The sequence below is a fragment of the Amblyomma mixtum genome, chromosome 6 (genome assembly GCF_055824585.1).
Source record: "Amblyomma mixtum isolate Tamu chromosome 6, ASM5582458v1, whole genome shotgun sequence".
In the NCBI taxonomy this organism is placed as follows: Eukaryota; Metazoa; Arthropoda; class Arachnida; order Ixodida; family Ixodidae; genus Amblyomma; species Amblyomma mixtum.
This window is the reverse complement of record NC_143017.1, coordinates 106,932,805-106,950,245: the sequence shown is the minus strand read 5'-3', so window position 1 is coordinate 106,950,245 and position 17,441 is coordinate 106,932,805. Positions and strand designations below refer to the sequence as shown.

Here is a 17,441-nt window from a genome sequence, read left to right as displayed (position 1 = left end):
AAAACTCCGCAGGCTCATGAATTTCTGCGCCTGCGTTCTAACACTCCACGTGACAAGAAGCGCGGCCGGAATGAAGGTAACTGTGGCGTTGACAGCTTCCGCACTTTCGCAACGTCAAAGGCGCCGCGACGTGTTTTCGTCGCTAGGAAGCGCTTTCACCCAGCCAGCGAGTATTCTCGTTCTCGTCGCCATTTACTTGAGCCGCAGCGTGGTCACTGGGGCGTGCAACCAACAGCGGGCGCTCCGCCATCCAGCCATTTGCTTTGGCACGCGTGCTTCTTCAAGCCCGAGCGCTCTCCATCGTTGGTAGCCGCTCTTGAGGGACAGGAGGAGGGCAGAAGAGCGGGGAGGGGGTTTGACGCGCTTACAAATCCGAATCCCGCGCAGCATCTTATGTTGTCCCCAACAGCCGACCTAAGTGACAGCGTTAGACCGATATGTCTTGGGGTGCGAAAGCGGGACGGATGTAATTAAAAATTATGCCTGTGTGCGACCAATCAGCCATGCCAGATTCGGCGCTTGAACCTGAGGCACTGCGTCACGGCAGCGTCGGGCAGACGTGCTTCAGGCGGCACAGAAATACTTGCTTTTAGCTGCGCTGCAGTCGGGCGCTGCGGCCGGGGGCCAAACGCTCCTCGGTCGGCCGCCGCTACACTGACGCTGCCATGGATCAGCGAGCACGAAGGTCGCTCGGGTGCGTAACCGCCATGTCGCCAGACAAAAGAGGGGGGGGGGGGGGGTCGCTACTCTTCTCGAAGGATGCGACCCCACGCGAAGACGGCGCGTGGCGGCCTACCTTCCACGAACCCCTCTCGGGATTCCACGCAGGGCTGAAGCCCGAGGGAGAAGGAACTCGGGGGAGAGAAATAGAGGAAGGGGGGCTGGGGAGACGATGAATCGAACTGGATTAAATCATACGCGCTGAGGAGCTACGGCAGCAGTGAATGAGGCAAGCTTTGGATTCGACGCATGACGCGCTTGGCGTGTGTCATCGGGAAGGGGGCTCCACCCTGGATGTTATGTATATATTGGGCAAGGCTCCGGAGATGCCTGTCACTCGAGCGGTCGCTCCGCGTATGTGTCGCACACCGAGTGTGGTCCCGTCTTCGAGTAAAGGTGAGCTTTGGGAAAGTCGGGGAGGTGGTGCTTTATGTAAACGGTAAAAACATGATTATCCAGAAAACAGGCATTCAAACGGTATTATTAAGAAATGAAAGAACAGCCGCATCGAGTTTATTTTCCAGATAATTGTGCAGCAAAGAAAACGGGTGCAACGCTGTTGCCGAATTTGAAAGAAAAGGCGAGAAAATTATAGGTCGCCTCAGAACAGAAGTAGAATTAAGGATGACGATACAAAAACTTACCACGGTTACCGACATGGCTTTCTTCAGTTGAACTACCTGCCTATCGCCATTATTCTTAGTGCATGAAATACCACTTTGCGGCTGCATGCAGAGCTGTCGTGGGGCTTGTGAATGCTCTGGAAGCTTAACCACATCTCAACTGCTCCTGCAGGTTGTATTTATTTATTTATTTATTTATTTATTTATTTATTTATTTATTTATTTATTTATTTATTTATTTATTTATTTATTTATTTATTTATTTATTTATTGTACCTTTGAAGCAAGGTTATTACACAGGCATATAAGTAAATTTGCCCTGATCGCTTGAAAATGAAGGATGCGGCCAGTATTTTGTGAAGCGAAGAGCCTCTTTAAAATGTTTGTCGCCAATGACAGAAGACGTGGGGTGCGTATAATATGACTGATAGCCAAGTGTTCCGTGTATCAAGGCGCAATCACACTAGAGTAGAAGGAACGAGTGGTTCATTGCAGAGCAAGGTGCAGCGAAATGTGTCAACAAACATCCGTTTTAAACGATAATACTTCCGCACAATGGCACACACACAGATCACTTTGCTACACAATTACTATTAGGTGCATCAAACACAGCACTCACTGTTGCACAGAAACTTTGTATGCTGCACAGATGACCATAAGCTGTCATTACGTGCATTGTCATAGCTGCCACTGAATTGTAAACTACAGCTGGCTCCAGCAAAAATAGGGTCGACCTACCGGAGCATCTCTCACGCAAGAACAGTTCAGAACTGCCACTCACCTTCGTTACTTCAGCAGCCGTGGTGTAGTCCCGCGTAAGTTATCAAAGCTTCCAGCCAATAATCCACCACTTTAACGTGCTATCAGCTTTCTGGGTAGTGCCTTTGATTTGCATTCACCAGCAGTAAATTCCACTGCAGCGCCAACAAACAGCTCCGAAAGGCAAGCGTAACTGTGGCTAAATTGCACCTTCCGGAAGTGTAGTTGGCTTTACTGTTAGTTTGTAGAGGTAGCAGCACAGAAACGTGGAAAGTAGCAAAATATTAACGCATCGTTGCGCAGTATTCGTTTCCCGAAGTTATGCCATTTTTCCATGGAAACTTCCAAGGCCATATGGCTGTTTAGTTATTCGAAAACCGAACATGTTCGAAGTATTACCGTCTGCAAGTCGTGCAAAGCTTCCGCCTCCTGATAGTTTTCCTGCACCAGAATGGTAAGCAGAATGCCATTTATTTTACCTCCAAGAGTCTAATATGCCGCCTTATTCGTGCACTAGCTCGTCTCGTCTTTGATAGAGCTGCATTTCTTGCTTTGAAACGAATGCTCAATCAACTAACTCTGGAAGTGTATCATTGACGTCAGCTTTCTACCATGCCGCCGCTTAAACGTAGCGTGTATGAGTGTGCATGAATATATGGCGTGTGGTCGTTTGCAATTAGCGCGCCCACTATCGACGAGCGAGGAGAATGATTAGCGCTTTTTTTTTTTTTTTTGCTGACGAGCGACCTCTGAAAGAAGGTCTCCTTAAAACACACTTCCACAACGTCTAAAGCGGGCTTTGCTCTAGTGCACTTCTTTTGTTTAAGTTAAAAACATTAACACATAGTTTCAGATTTTTCATGAACCGTCGTAATTGAGAGCATTACGGCTCCAGAGAGGGAGACCTGTGAGCGCCTCTTTCGCTCCTCCTGCCAATACTAATAGACCATCGTAGTTTCGTACGACTGACAACAATTGCAATTACTCAAAATCGTACAGGAGACCAAATGTGCGCACCTGAAGCTAATCTGAGAGATTTAAACTTTTTTTTAACTACGATGAAAGTTAACCGTTCTGTTTATTGATGCTAAGCATTCCGCCCCTACTGGCAGACACCGGCATTGGGAAATAACAGGTGGTAGCACCTAATGGCATGACAGCAACCTCCAAACAGTGTTTTGCAAATTTTGGATGGATCATACATAATCTAAATAAACTGAAAATGAACCGAACTGGAACAAACCTCATCAGCCATGTTACTCTACATACCGCATCCGCTGTCGTCACGACCTCAGCGTTACTTCCTACCAGAAAGGATTGAATTGCTGATTTGGTCGCTTGAGATGACAATCAACTCATGTGCGATAATATTCCGCAATGGAAGCATCGCGGATGCTATAAAATCAACGCACGGAGGCTTTCTAAAAAGGCTCTTTTCCTTTTGATATCACAGGTAGCCCATTTTCTGTGACGTAGTACTGCAGCTCCTTGCAGCTTCTAATAGGCATCAGATTAGATTATTACGCCCGATGAGCGACAAATGTTTAATTCAACGCGGTTGTTCTTAGCGAACTTGCGATTGTATCATAATCTTCCTCATAGCAGGATGTGACAGCCGCTTTGCTCCTGTGACCTTAGAAAGAGCTGCACCTCACACGTCATTATGTGCGGTACGTTGGTGAAGTTATTTGTAAGCTTGCGAAATCACAGCAGCCTTTCGGGTTTCCTCACAAGCGCTGAGACTTCCTGATTTTGGAAGTGACGTACAACTGGAGAGATTCGTATGCGATATGTTCACTGCGAGACAATAGCTTTAATGTTTCGGCGCCAGTTCGCGACGGCTCCCCACAGCAGCGTAGCACTGAAAAAAAAAAAAAAAAAGAAGCAGAGGCCGTTCTTGGAAAGCCGGAAGACGCTTACTCAGCCCGAGCGCGTCTTCAGAGGTTCTAAGCTGAGCTTGCTCTGCTCTGCTGTCATTCCACGCCCGGTGATGAAACGATACGCGGCCGGGAACTCCCTGTAATCTCCAACTGTGACCTTCAGTTGCCGGGCTAAATTGCTGCCTCCTTTATGTTCCCAGATATTGAAAACGAGCGATGCTGCTGAAAGGTGACATTGATTAACATGAGGAGTAACTCCTGGTGCGGTGACGAAAAAGTAAATACGGTCCTACCATGTTATCTTAGCAGCGTGTGTTACGTTCTTCTGTTATGGTGCTGTTGCATTTTAAACGCGGAAAAGCAGGAGTATATTGCTCAAATTTGTCACGTCTTACGATGCTCAAGTAAAATTGTGTAAATTTGTGCCAGGTGTAACGCTTGCCCAATACATACTGGAGACATTTTCCTTTTGTACTTAATACACATCCAAGACGTACGCTCTGCACGCATAGGTTCGAGGCACCGCTAGCGCGCTCTGCGTAATTTGTCGCTTTTTGTCTTTGAGGGGAGTTTTGAAATGTGCACAACGCTTGTTTCTCATAGACTACACGGATGCATGCCGAGATTATGAAAACGTATAGAAGTTTAACCTTCGTGGCTCCTGTCAACAAGAGCGCTTGCTACGTTTTCCGCATCTAACGTGATGGTTTAATTTATGGGGTTTGACGTCCCAAAGCGACTCAGGCTATGAGAGACGCCGTAGTGAAGGACTCCGGAAATTTCGACAACCTGGGGTTCTTTAACGTGCACTGACATCGCACAGTACACGAAGCTCTAGAATTTCGCCTCCATAGAAATTCAGCCGCCGCGGCCGGGATCGAACCCGCGTCTTTCGGGTCAGCAGCCGAGCACCATAACCACTGAACCACCGCGGCGGGTTCATCCGCCTTTGCGAGTGTGAAACTGAATGGTGTCACGGGTAACGTGACGCCTTTGCAAGTGTCTGATGACCTTCGGTTTTCATTTTATACGTTAAGCTGCCATTGAAATGATAACCTTAAAAATGAAACATGGAGGATCACGTCTGCCAATTAGGGCTACCACTACGTTGCTACTGCATTAATAATCCGCTAGACATATTTATCAAAGTGACCCGTCCATCCTCCCCCCCCCCCTCCCCCCCCTCAATTTCCGTCTAGAACGAAGAGGATATCCGATGCTCGCATTGCATCCCAGCTAAGGAAACTAAAAATAAAATTAAGCTGATTTACTCCACCGCCGCATTGATTCTGACCGGCTGTCTATTAGGACACTTGAAAGAGAAAGACAGAAAGATAAAAAAAGAGGGGACAGTTAAGCTCAGCCTTAAAAATACGACGCGATAGCGTAGCGGGTTAATTCCCATATATGCAGAATGTCGTCCTATAATTTACATTCAAAGATCCCTCGGAGTCCGCATACCCCTCCTGGCGCAGTGGTGCAGCGGTTAAGCGATGCGCCACTGCCCTGAGGTGGAAGGTGCTCCCCGCGGTGGGCCTTGTGCGACCCAGGTTGCTCTACCCGAGCGATCAATCATTATTTTAACTGCCATCTGCCACGGTGGGCAGTTTGCTCACTGTCCGGTGGGCAGGTTGTGATGATGCCTCAAGGTCACGTGACCTATGTGGCCCACCTGCCTCCTAGGTTGCTTTTTGAAGACCACTTGAACCTGGCAGGTGGTGTCATGCTTCACATAGTGATACCCGGCTTTACCTAGCAGAGTGAAGCCATCGCTACAATATTATAACGCAGCCACGTGGTGAGAGCAGCTTTCGGTACGCATGGCTGTAATGACACCCGCAGAGGAGTATTTCTCTTATAACGCTATGGGAGTGTTCGTGGTTGTGTTGCTCGCGTTTCATGCGGATTTCACATCGTCTTTATTGCGGCACCAGGTTCCTTTAATAGCCTTCAATGCTCATTCTTTGTCAAAGTTTAGAGTCCAAGAGGGGTTTGCTTCTGGACCACGCCGTGTGGCTCGTTATGCATTCCCAGCATTACAAATCTCCTGAAGGTAAGAAGAACTCTGGTCCTTCCTCCTTCGAAGGTTAGGAATACCCCCTAGGCTACAACAGCCCCACCTCATGGCTTAGAGGCCTACCCTTCTGAGGTCTAAACGTTTAATAGAGGCTTTACCTTGGTAGTATGGAAACTTGCAAACTACGCGTGCCATTAGAACAAAGAACTAGCACTACTTCCGCACCTACGGAAGGAGCAGGTTACACATACTTCCGTCAGTTGAACACACCTGGTCTGCTGTGACCCATTTCGGCAGCAACAACAAAAGATTAAAGGAGCAAAGTCTACGTTACCTCCGGTTCTGTACACCGATAACACGGCTCCAAAGAAGAACGGTCATGAAAAATGTTAAGTAATTAAGAAATATTAAGTATCTTGCTTCGTTATAAGACACTGCCTACCTAGATTTATGTAACTGCGTCGAGCCCTGATCAGTGAAGGAAACGTTCTCTGTCTCTCTCTCCTTCGTTGTCTGAGCGTGAGATTGCTTATAGCCGCTCCATTTTAGCCGGCATTCTGTGCGCGTTTGCCCTGGAATCCGTAGACTCCCACCCACAGCGAATACTTGCCTCGGCGGTCGATGAGCGTAAAGACGTCAAAAAGCGCCGCCGAAGGGGGTTGTTGCTGTGGCTACCCATTCGAGGAGAACGAAACACTTGACCGCGCTTGGTCGAGCGCGCGAGCCTCCATGGAAGCTGGCGGCGCTGCTTTAAGAAGCAGCGCTATTTCGCGGTAGATTTAGCTCGTCGGCGCCTGTACGATTAATGGCGCAGATATCGTCCAAAACCACAACAGCGTACGGGATGGAGCGTTGGCTTCTACTTCACGGCGAGCTGCCGTGTTCCTCGAGTGGCACGCGAGCTGGGACATGCCTGTCGTACCTGTGTGCGTCACGTATTGCGTAACGAGTCGTGCCAGTGTGATAGGCTATAGACCTTGCCAAACCATCAGGCTTTCCCTTTCCCCTTTCTATCCTCCCGTCGCCTTCCCACAGTGCAGGGCAGCAAAGCGGCACCTTCTACCGGATAATCTCTTCGCTTTTCCTTATCTTTGTCTGTCCCTGTAGCTCGAATTTTTGAATTCATTTGTTCATGCCGCCTGATGACGTGCTTTGAAATTTCATGCGCAGACGACCGTTTGTAGAGAGGATAAGAATGCTGAAAAGATAGCGCTTGGTCGAAAGGGTTGCCCGAAGCGTGTTCGAATTGAAAATGTTCCATTCTGTCATGTTTAGGCGACCTTGAATGATTTTCCTGCGAAGGCAATGGCAGGGCGGAAGGTACAACTGTTTCTCAGTCGCAGTTACTCAGAATCGAGTGGTCCTGAACCCTTCCCACGATGTTCGAGATCGAAGGCAGGTCACGTAGGCTCCCGGAGACTTAGTAGAGCGTACACTGACATCTTTTAGAGAAGCGGAGCTGGTATTTGACAGGAGAAACTGGGCCAATGTACTGCGGTTCCAGCCGTAATTGCCGTGAGAGAACGTTGGTTGCGAACGAACTCCAGCGCTCACCTTTCACTTACTTTAATTATTTAATTTTAAATATCGCCACCCCAAATGTGGTTTTAGCATTGTGGAATACAATTTAAAGCACCTTTCTCGATTAGCGAACAACAACATAAAGTGCAAGTTATGTAAAAGGCAAAAAAGGCAACGACGTGAGCGCGAAATGCGCCAGAACGGAAAAGCGAGAAAAGATAATAATAAGAGCGTAAGAGAAGATAAGAACATGAGAGCAATAAAACACTTGTTTTATTGCATGTCTCATTTGTAGCGGGCAGTTTTTTAGCCCTCCTATTTGTAGTTTTTGCTCCCTTAGCTAAGAGCTTGCTTCAGTTCTGAAACATACGCAGCAGGTTTGTCATAACCATAACCCAAAAACCACCAAGCAAACAAGAATGGTTAAGCAGTGAATATTTCAAAGTCACTTAGTGAGAAATCTTTCTGCTGGTAGCATCTTCCCCTTCAGTCTCTAAGCTGACGCTGGCGTAAAAGTTCTAATTTCAGCAAGAATTAGAATCTAGATTCGGAATGATGAGTAGGATGTTTTCAGTGCTTCACACATGTGGGGACTTTGCCGCCTTCGTTACTAGAGTTAGTGTAGGCTTATATAATTTATTACTGGCAGGTTCATTACCTACAGGAGAGACCTTTGTCATGCAGGGGACGCAGTCATGCTGACGATGAGGAGGAGTTTCATAAAAAAACATTGGCCATGTTGAAGCCGTTCGATCGAATAAATGAACTTGTAAGCGTTCTCGCAATTAGCCCCTCAAGTAACTGCAGCTTATTGCTTAGCACCTGAACGAAGAAGTTACACTCAATAACCTTAGACGCCGTCAAAGAGTGGCAAACTGAAGAAAAAAAAACAGTGATGGAGAAGGTGAAAACCGGTAAGAGAGGGTGAAGTCACATAATATTGCATGCGGCCGAACTTCGAGCCATAATAAATTCCTCAATTCTAGAGGGTGTACATGCCAGCATCCTTAAGGTGCCACGATATGACAGCGTACTCTCCGTAGCGCATCCATTAGCACAACTTAGAGGCCCTTCGCGTTTACAGGAACCCCTCCCGCGGCTTGTTTAATAACCCAATCACAACTTCACTTCTCAATTCGGAGAACGCGCGGGGTCAGCAATCAGAGGAAATAACGATCGTTATCACCCCCCCCCCCCCCCCCTCCCCTTTTTTTTTGGTCTGCAAGCCTAGGCCTAGACAGGCAAAACGTTCAGACAACAACAGCTTATCGCGGCGCATCATCTCACACGTGTGGTTAATGAACCTTAACGTCACGCTCTACGTCACAGTGTGGTGCCGACAGGCATAATTATTTATTGCAAGAAGCCGGCCTCCAAGTAAAGGGATTGCACCGACGCCGCGGTCACGTTCGCCCTCTTCCGAACTGCAGCGCATTCTACCGGGTTAAAAGGGCAGCCTGTATTCGTACTGTGTGAGCTCTCGGCCGGTTACGACTTCTCAGGGGTTGTGGTTGCTTGACCGGAAAATGAAGACACGTGGCCCAGTGACACTGCTCTGCATTGGTCGGGTGCCGGAAGGCGGGGAATGATAAAATAACGTTGATTAAATCTTGCTTTCCTAGAGAATGACGCCTGGTTTAAGCATCGCAGCTCAATGTGAACCCGTCTCTTATCGTCGGAAAGGGAGTGACCCGTTCTGAGGGTGACAGACTTCGTTATACTTTAAAATGGCTTCACTTATCGCATCTCTGTGACTATGCATGCAGTGCAGTTCAGTGCTGCTGTCACCTTAATCGCCTGCTTTATTGATTTCATCATTTCATCTCTGGGCCATTTTTCTACTCTTCTGATAACGTCCAAAACGAGTTGGCAGAGTTGAGCGCAAAATCGCGTGTTTCCAGCCTGTGACAGGCCCTTCACTTGAGATACACATTGGTGAAACTTATGCATTGCGATCGTAATTATTTTTTTTTTCAGTACAGCGGATAGAGCCCCATGTTTCGATCTAGTAACCATGCTGGACACGTAGAGAAACTTATTATTTAGCTAACCGCCTGTGAACTTACCCCAAAAGTCGACGGTAGCACACCAACATCATTGTCACATCACTTTATTTCCTTAAAGACCCCCATTTAGGGGGTATTACATAAGGGGTGGGTACAGGTAGAATAAAACTTTATATACAAAGGTGTTATTCGTTAAATATGGCAGTTATACAATTCAAAAATGAGGATGGACAGGTGGTTGCAGCAACGTCGTGTGGAAGGCCGTTTCAGTCTTTGGCGGAGCGAGAAAAGAATGATGCACCAAACGTTGTGGTATGAGTCTGTGGACGGGAAACTTGCAGGGGATGACCAAGGCAGAGTGAAATGCGTGCTGGAGGGCTAATGTAGGGTGGAATACGCAGTGAGCTGTAAAAAAACTTATGAAATAAACACATACTGGCGATGCGACGACGACAGGCAAGGTTTGTTAGGCTCAACTCCGCTTTTAAAGATGATATGCTGATATCATATGAATAACATGAATGAATGAATCTAGTGGCTCGGTTCTGTAGCGATTCTAGTGATGTTAACAAATAGATTTTGTTAGGGCTCCAAATGGGGGATGCATATTCTAGTTTTGTTCGAACGAGGGACTTGTAGGCAAGAAGCTTAACGTTTGGCGGTGCATGGTGCAAATGAGCGTCATCTTGTGCGTCATCTGTCAATACGTCTTGGAATAGTCTTCGGGAGCGAACATCACGGATATCGGAATGCATTACAATTCTTCAGTAGACAGATGAGGTGTAACAGTAAAAAAAATATAAAAAATGTTGAAATGAAGGAAATAAGCATGATATTTATGCAGGGAACATATAACAGAGAGAGGTGCATTTTTGCTTCGTATGCCCTGTCAGGCTTAAAATCTTTTCCAAAGGATCTTCCAAAAAGCTTTCCAAAAACACTGTGCGGTGAATACTGTGCATGCGAGTGTCACTCGCAATAAATCTTAGCGGACGCGTTCGCGAATGTTAATATGATCTAAAACGTACAAATCGTCTGAAAATCTATAGCACATCTAAAATCAGAATCACTTGATGTCGAATGAAGACATGGAAAAAAAAATGCCAAGAAATACAACAAAATAAACGTAGGAACAATCGGCGATCGGAAGGACGTGAGAAAAAGCTGATCGCCGATGTGTGCTCGGGCTGAGAAGAGGGAAAAAGCCCGTGGCACATTGTCTCGTCGGAGAACCGCGCGTGACGGTCTTAGCCTCTCCTGTTGCATTCACTCAAGCGCTTGTGCGAGATAGCGGTTCCGTTGCGCCGCATACGAGCACTCACACTCCTCAGTATGCTAGGCACACTTTAGCGGAGGAAACCTTGATGCGTAATTTCTTTGTTATCCAAGAGCGTCAATGCTTGTTCGCTGTCATCCTGGAAAGTTTCCGTCTTCTTGACACAGGATGCCCCACTAAAAGAGCGACAGCGGTGAGGCGTGTGAAAACGACCCATCTTGTCGAAAGGCATTTCTCTGTTGAACTTGCGAAGGTTTCATTCATTTCGTTCCTGCTCTGATCATACAGGCCATCCTTAGGAGAATTAAAGAGCGGTTACGAAATCTCTGGCAGGTCTTTCACTGCGGGCGAAGAAATACAGCGTGCAGAACAAGGAAAGAATCAGCCGCAAGACATGGTGAAAGTTGCATCCTTGACAAACTGCGTAACACCCTTTGTTTTAAGTTAAATGAAACTTCGGTGCTACAGATATTCGTGAGACAAAGAACGTGAGAGAAATAATCTCGGCCTTTCTCGCTGACAATAGGAGTCACAAAGTCATCACCAATGCATTAATTAGATAAGATTACTGCTGCTTACGGAAGCGCTTGCATTCGCACGGAAGCGGTGCGCTCCGCCTTTTCCGTTTCGTGATTTTCCGTTCAAATGAAGCGGCGCAGGCGAAGCATGTCAGTTTAGCGCCAAAGCTGACCCAACGCACTTAATTCCTGCAAGGGTTCTCTGCGATGTGGTGCTGAGGTAAGGACCTTGTCAAGAAAGAGAAAAACACAGCAGATCCGAGAGATAACGACACAATGCGAGTGAATTTTGCAGGCTAGGCAACGCTAACCTAACAAGGAAACGAGGGCTTTCGTCACCTCTGTCATGAAGCCGGACAATGGAACGTGGCTTTGGCGCCGAAGTGACGACGGTGTCAGACGCATGCGGATGTCACAAGACATTGCAATGTCTAGGATTTGCTCGCTGTCAGGAAGCAGCTCACTGGACTCTACCGCAAATATACTCGAGTAAAACGTCGTGCTCCTTAGTTATGTCGGCCAGAGAGAAAATAAGATAAGCTAAAGCAAATTACAGGGGCGGGGGGCACGATGTCTTGCCGGGTGTACTTGAAACAACCTAGGTGCTGGTTGGAGTGTGGGAAAATATGTCAGAGGAAGATCCAATTTGCAGGAAAGCAGGGGAAAAAAAAAGAGGCACATAAAACTCCGAAGAAAAAAATAACTGCTGCTCTGAATTTCAGAGGTCGGAAATTTAGAACGGTGACGTAAAAATGCCCTTGCGGTCTTCAGGGAGGCCAGTTCTAACCAACGCACTTCTCAAATCGCGTGTTGAACGAGCCATCGTAGAGTAGATAACGTGGCCTTGTTCATATAGTGTACGAATTTGATTTCATTTCTATTTCTACGTGTGCCATACGAATAGCGAAACACTACCTAAACCACTAGCCGGATGCTAGCGTGGGGTTGATTTAAAAATAAAATACAAGAAGGCGAATACAAAGCTCTTGAGTCAAATGAAAATGCGTAAACACAGGCAATACAACACTGCTAAAAATCAAATACACAAGTGTGTGTATTATAGTACAGACAAGGGCAGTTAAATCTGACTAGAATTAATACTGCACAACAGCACAACCCAAAGTAACCGTCGCATTGGACAGACAAAGTTCACAAAATATGTATTTAATCTTTTACAAGTCTAGCGGCGCTTTTTATCACTGGCGGTAAACTATTCCAAATCTTGGTGCCTGCAAACTTTAACAAACCGTTCTCTATAAATAAAGGGTATTTCACCTAGGACTTGACGCAATTTTTTAAAAACCGGCCTTTTGAGTATAAAGAGTGCTTTTTTCGGAATAGCATTGTCAGCAGTGTACTACATCAGAAGACAGCTTAGACGAGCTAACCACCAGGATGGTTAACCAATATGCAATAGTTAACTTTTTAACTGTTGCTGTTAGGCTCCTTAATTATTGAGAGACGCCTAGCGCGCCGTGAGTAATATCGATACGAATCTTACGAATTTCGAAAGCGGGATTACTGTCGGCGCTGTGGCGCACCACTTTTTGGCTACATCGCGCCAAAATATACGAGGTTTGAAGACGCTTGCTGGCAAAACAACCCCTCCAGTGAACATAACTCGTCGAAATAGCCAAAATTTGCTGGGCCAAAGCGTCGTTTTCGAACTTCTAAAAAATGACATGGATATTACTTAGGGTGGGCTACAAGCCTCTCAATAATTAAAAAGTTAAATAGTTAACTATTAAAAGCTAGAAATAGTTAACTATTAAATATTTAAAAGTTAATTATTAACAGTTAAAAGTTAAGTGTTAAGTACTAGTCAACAAGCCTGCTAGTTAGTGCGTTTTAGCTTGCAACTAAAAAAGCTGATTGTTAAAAGTTATGTAAAGTCGTAGGTGAAACACACTGTATAATTATTCGTGGGCAGATTAATGTTACCGTATGTTAGGTTCCTAGTTGATCGAAAAGTGAAACAAAGAAGGACTGAAGGGATGAGTATATTTTACCACGATGTTTACGCAGGCCGCTATTTTTGTGTGCGCAAAAAGATTCAAAGGAAGAATACTTAATAACCGGAACAGTGGCCTACTTCACTAGTTACGCATACTTTGGGTTATAATTCAAACAATCTGTTCTTGTAAGCGTCGGATAAGATCGACATAAATGTAACACATCAAACCCCCGATTCTAAGCAGTATGATAAATGGCTGTTTATAGAGGACAAAGTAAAGGGTATGCAGTACAGTCGCGAGCAAAAAATATTAGCACAGATCATTGGGGATCAGAATTTGTATATCTCACCACGCGGCGCTGCGGTACGCAGACCTGCCTAACGGGCCGTTTCCATGTTTGCAGCGTAGGGGGGGACGGCATGAAATAAGCTTTATCAAGCGTGCACCGCCCGAGCGTTGAAGTGCCGACCCTACGTGACTGTGCTTGCGGCATTTATTTTGGCTCGGTTATCATAAGCAAAGATGGCCTCTTTTTATTACCTTTTTTTTATGTCCGCGATGGTTTGTCAAAAGGAACTCGCGGGAACAAAAGATGATAGCGCTGCTTTTAGCCAGTAATTTTGCTGTCCGTGGCAGTCCGCTGAACCCCCTAATACTGTAGAATGGGAACGGCCCGGCACTCTCGTTATCAGCCTCTTCGCCACCCGCAGCGCCACGCGTTGTCATTCCGGCGCTCCGGTGTTCCGTCGTGTGTGCTAATCTTTTTTACCCGTGACTGTACATGTCTGCAAAATAATCGCTTGTCTGTAATAAGGCATAACAGCCATGATCTTCGTCAGCGGATGAAATTTCAGGTCGCAATACTTTGCGCCCACTTTGCGGTGGTTTTTGATCCCTCTTTCTTTTTGCAAATAAGAAAAACATGACCTGGATCCTAACAAACACAGCGATATCAAAATACTCATTAGTAACCGAAATGGGAAAGGTGACCGGACAATCATAAATGAAGAGTTTTAGCATAGCGGAGACATATTAGCGTATGCATATACCGATTAAAGTATGCCAGCTGCTCATGGGCAGTTCGAAGCTGAGGGGCAAGGTGGGGTGTGCACTTTCCGTTGCGCATGCGCAGTAGGCATACGCTATTCCGTTGCACACCTACGCTGACACGTATCCGCTACTGCCACATATGCGTCTTAGTTAAGAAATAGTGTGCATCACGCAGTTAACAACAGCGCAAAACTGCGTTCAGTTGCGAGGTATTTCAGTTTTAACTAAATCATTTATTTAGCCATTATTTCTGTTTGGTAGTGAATGAGTACAATGTGGCTCCATTTGGCATGTTTACTGTAGCGGTTATGCAATATGTAAAGTATTACTTCGTTCCGGTGTCTGTAAGCTGCCAAAGAATTGCGATTTGCCCGACTGAGCGACGTTTTTTCGTCGTACGGAGGCTCTTAGATCGTCCTTCGCTCTTTGGTTGGTTGGTTTGGTTTATGGGGTTTAACGTCCCAAAGCGATTAAGGCTATGAGAGACGCCGTAGTGGAGGGCTCCGGAAACTTCGACCACCTGGGGTTCTTTAACGTGCACTGACATCGCACAGTACACGGGCCTCTAGAATTTCTCCTCCAAAGAAATTCCAGCCGCCGCGGCCGGGATCGAACCCGCGTCTTTCGGGTCAGCAGCCGAGCACCATAACCGCTGAGCCACCGCGGCGGCTTCGCTCTTTCAGGTGAAGAAATGTGTCACTAGAAAAATCAGAACGAGAACTGTTCGTAAGAACAGGCCTGACTGCTTTAAGTGGTGTTCATAATTCGGCCGTAATAAACCCGCTCATTTGTTGAAAATAAATTGCTCTTAAACTCTCACAGTTTTTTACTCGGTAAACTGGTAAACTATATGGGTGTTGCTTGCTATATCTAGAAAGCAGGTGAATGGCTGTACAACCTAACAAAAAACAGGTTGTACAGGTGAGGCCCCATTTTAATGTCGCGACCTGTGCGGGCAGCCAGAACCATGACGCCAGTTAGGAACAAAAGTAAAAGGGGTCTAAATACGGCGGTTTTTATTTTTGTTTGTGCAGACCTACAAACGAAAACCATAAAAAGCAACACGGGCTGTAATTGGCGAAAGACAACAAAAACAGTGTATCGGTGCAAGGCAGAACTAAATAAAAGTTATTTATAGAGACTGATCCAGTCGCAGTAGCTGTTTCGGACTTCTACGCTTGGCCTTGACAATAAAAGGATCTAGGACAGAATATTGAGAAGCGTAGGATCCATTATCGTTAACGGTGCCTATCAAGGGTAAGTCCTTGAAATTCATACATCAAACGAACCGGCCTCAACAACACAACACCTAAGGCCCAGGGCGACCTGTGTGTGGCATGTATTTCTGCAGCTGGGCGAATCATGCGCAGAGCTCTTTTAATCTTCTAAGTCTGATACAATCGGCGCAGTGGAAACATAAGTAATGTACTCAGTATTCGCGGTCCTTAACAAAGTTATTAACTAGAAACGGAGGGAGGATAGGAACTTGAAGGACGCCTAAGGCTCACACCTAAGGCGAGAAATGTACAGTACTTCAAGAAATATTATTGATAATCGGTGCACATGGCCCTGGAATAGCGACAGTTGGCAGCTACCGTGTAAGTAAAAGTAATAGATTCAAGGTAAATACCTCTGAGAGAAAAAAAAGTTATAAAAAAGTGACGGTAGTAAGAGGTAAAGCCGGCGTGTTAAGGGGATACAAAGTGTGAAAAAATGACAGCTGGTTACAGATCACGAAGCACAGAAATTATTTATGGAAGGTGATAATCGTTAGACTCCTTGCTGGCATGTTTAGATTTATGATTGTGGAGGATAAATGTGTGATAATAGAGTTCGGAAGAGTGTTTAATTGCGTTTTTAAAGATATTTGAAGTGTTTTAAGAAGCAGAACTGGATTTAATATGAAAAGTGCACCTGTGATGTTATAAAACTTGACATTTGATAATGAAAAAAATGTGCAGTGCTTCACATCTCACTTGCCCAACGTTCTTCACCTGATCGCAGAATTGTGACGCCATTGATTTCTCTGTGACGGTTTATATGCTATCGTGTTGCTGCTGCTACATGTCATTAACACTGCAATATCCGCTTAATGCAGCTTTAACCGTAGAAAAACTAGTCAGGAAATTAGTACACTTAGTGCTCATTGCAGCTGGGGCATAAACCACAATCTGGCTTTTTAGATAAACAAGAAATTGCAAGAATAAAACACGGCCAGCGAATTTGAGTCACTTCCTCATCTTTCTGCCAGATAACGCAGCTGTCATCTTCCGCGAATTGCTATAACTACTACTAATTTCTTACTAATTCTTAAAAAATGACAAAACTTCGTGCACAAGTCATGCGCCTGATGCGTCAGAGCTTAAGCAGTGCAACGTCAGACTGCGCCGACACCAGCTCTCTCACTTACCCTGGACGTTGGGGTATACGCAAAGCGGCTGACGCCTCTGTTGAAGTGCGTTGCTGACAAGTCACGAACCCAAATGGACGTCTCAGCGTTTTTTGCTTGCTGCGGTATAGACTGCCTTCTTGTAACCACGCAATTCTAATCACGTTCCGCCTGCCGTAACTGCGCTAAAACAGACAGGCGCCAAGCATTGAGAGTTATTATTAACAAACAACCACGCTAAACAACCACGAAACAAAATAAATGAAGTGCCATCTAGTTCACTTGTGCAGAAATTGACCAGCCCAAGCAAACTGAATGAAGCATGCTATGATCCTAAACATGTTTTTAATACAGCTGATCACGTAAGCTATGCTGACAGTGCTGGTACCATGAATAAAAGCAAGCCCCAGTGAAGTGGTTTGAGCATCCGCCTCGTATGCAGAAGGTGGGGGGGGTTCCATCCCCGGTGCTACCGAGTGCCAACTGGTTTCCTCACTGGCCTGTTCCTCGGCTTCTGTTGGGTAAATGCTTGGAAAGCGGATCATTGGCCCCCACTTGTGCAGAAGGAAACACATGGTGCAATGCTACTCTTTGGCCACTTTCAGTCGTCGACTATGGGACCTCCTGTCTGTATTCATCAACCAAATGACTAATAAAAATTCTGATTCTTGTTCTGATTCTGGCCAAAGCTGCTCTCGCGTAGTTAAAATTCATCACTATCAAGAAT

The 17,441-nt window shown here is 45.9% G+C and overlaps 2 protein-coding genes across 3 annotated transcripts in view; one reads left to right on the top strand and one right to left on the bottom strand.

The window, feature by feature from the left end:
- LOC149339944 (acetylcholinesterase-1-like) overlaps window positions 1–17,441 on the bottom strand; it is a 245,475-nt gene that overhangs the window by 62,642 nt on the left and 165,392 nt on the right. The window lies entirely within an intron of this gene.
- LOC149339948 (acetylcholinesterase-1-like) overlaps window positions 965–17,441 on the top strand; it is a 56,303-nt gene continuing 39,826 nt past the window's right edge. Inside the window, exon 1 of one of the 2 annotated variants that reach the window (XM_089548653.1) lies at window positions 965–1,116. The gene's annotated coding sequence lies outside the window, so the exon portion shown is untranslated. The remainder of the gene's footprint in view (window positions 1,117–17,441) is intronic. The other variant, XM_089548656.1, reaches the window with a different exon arrangement.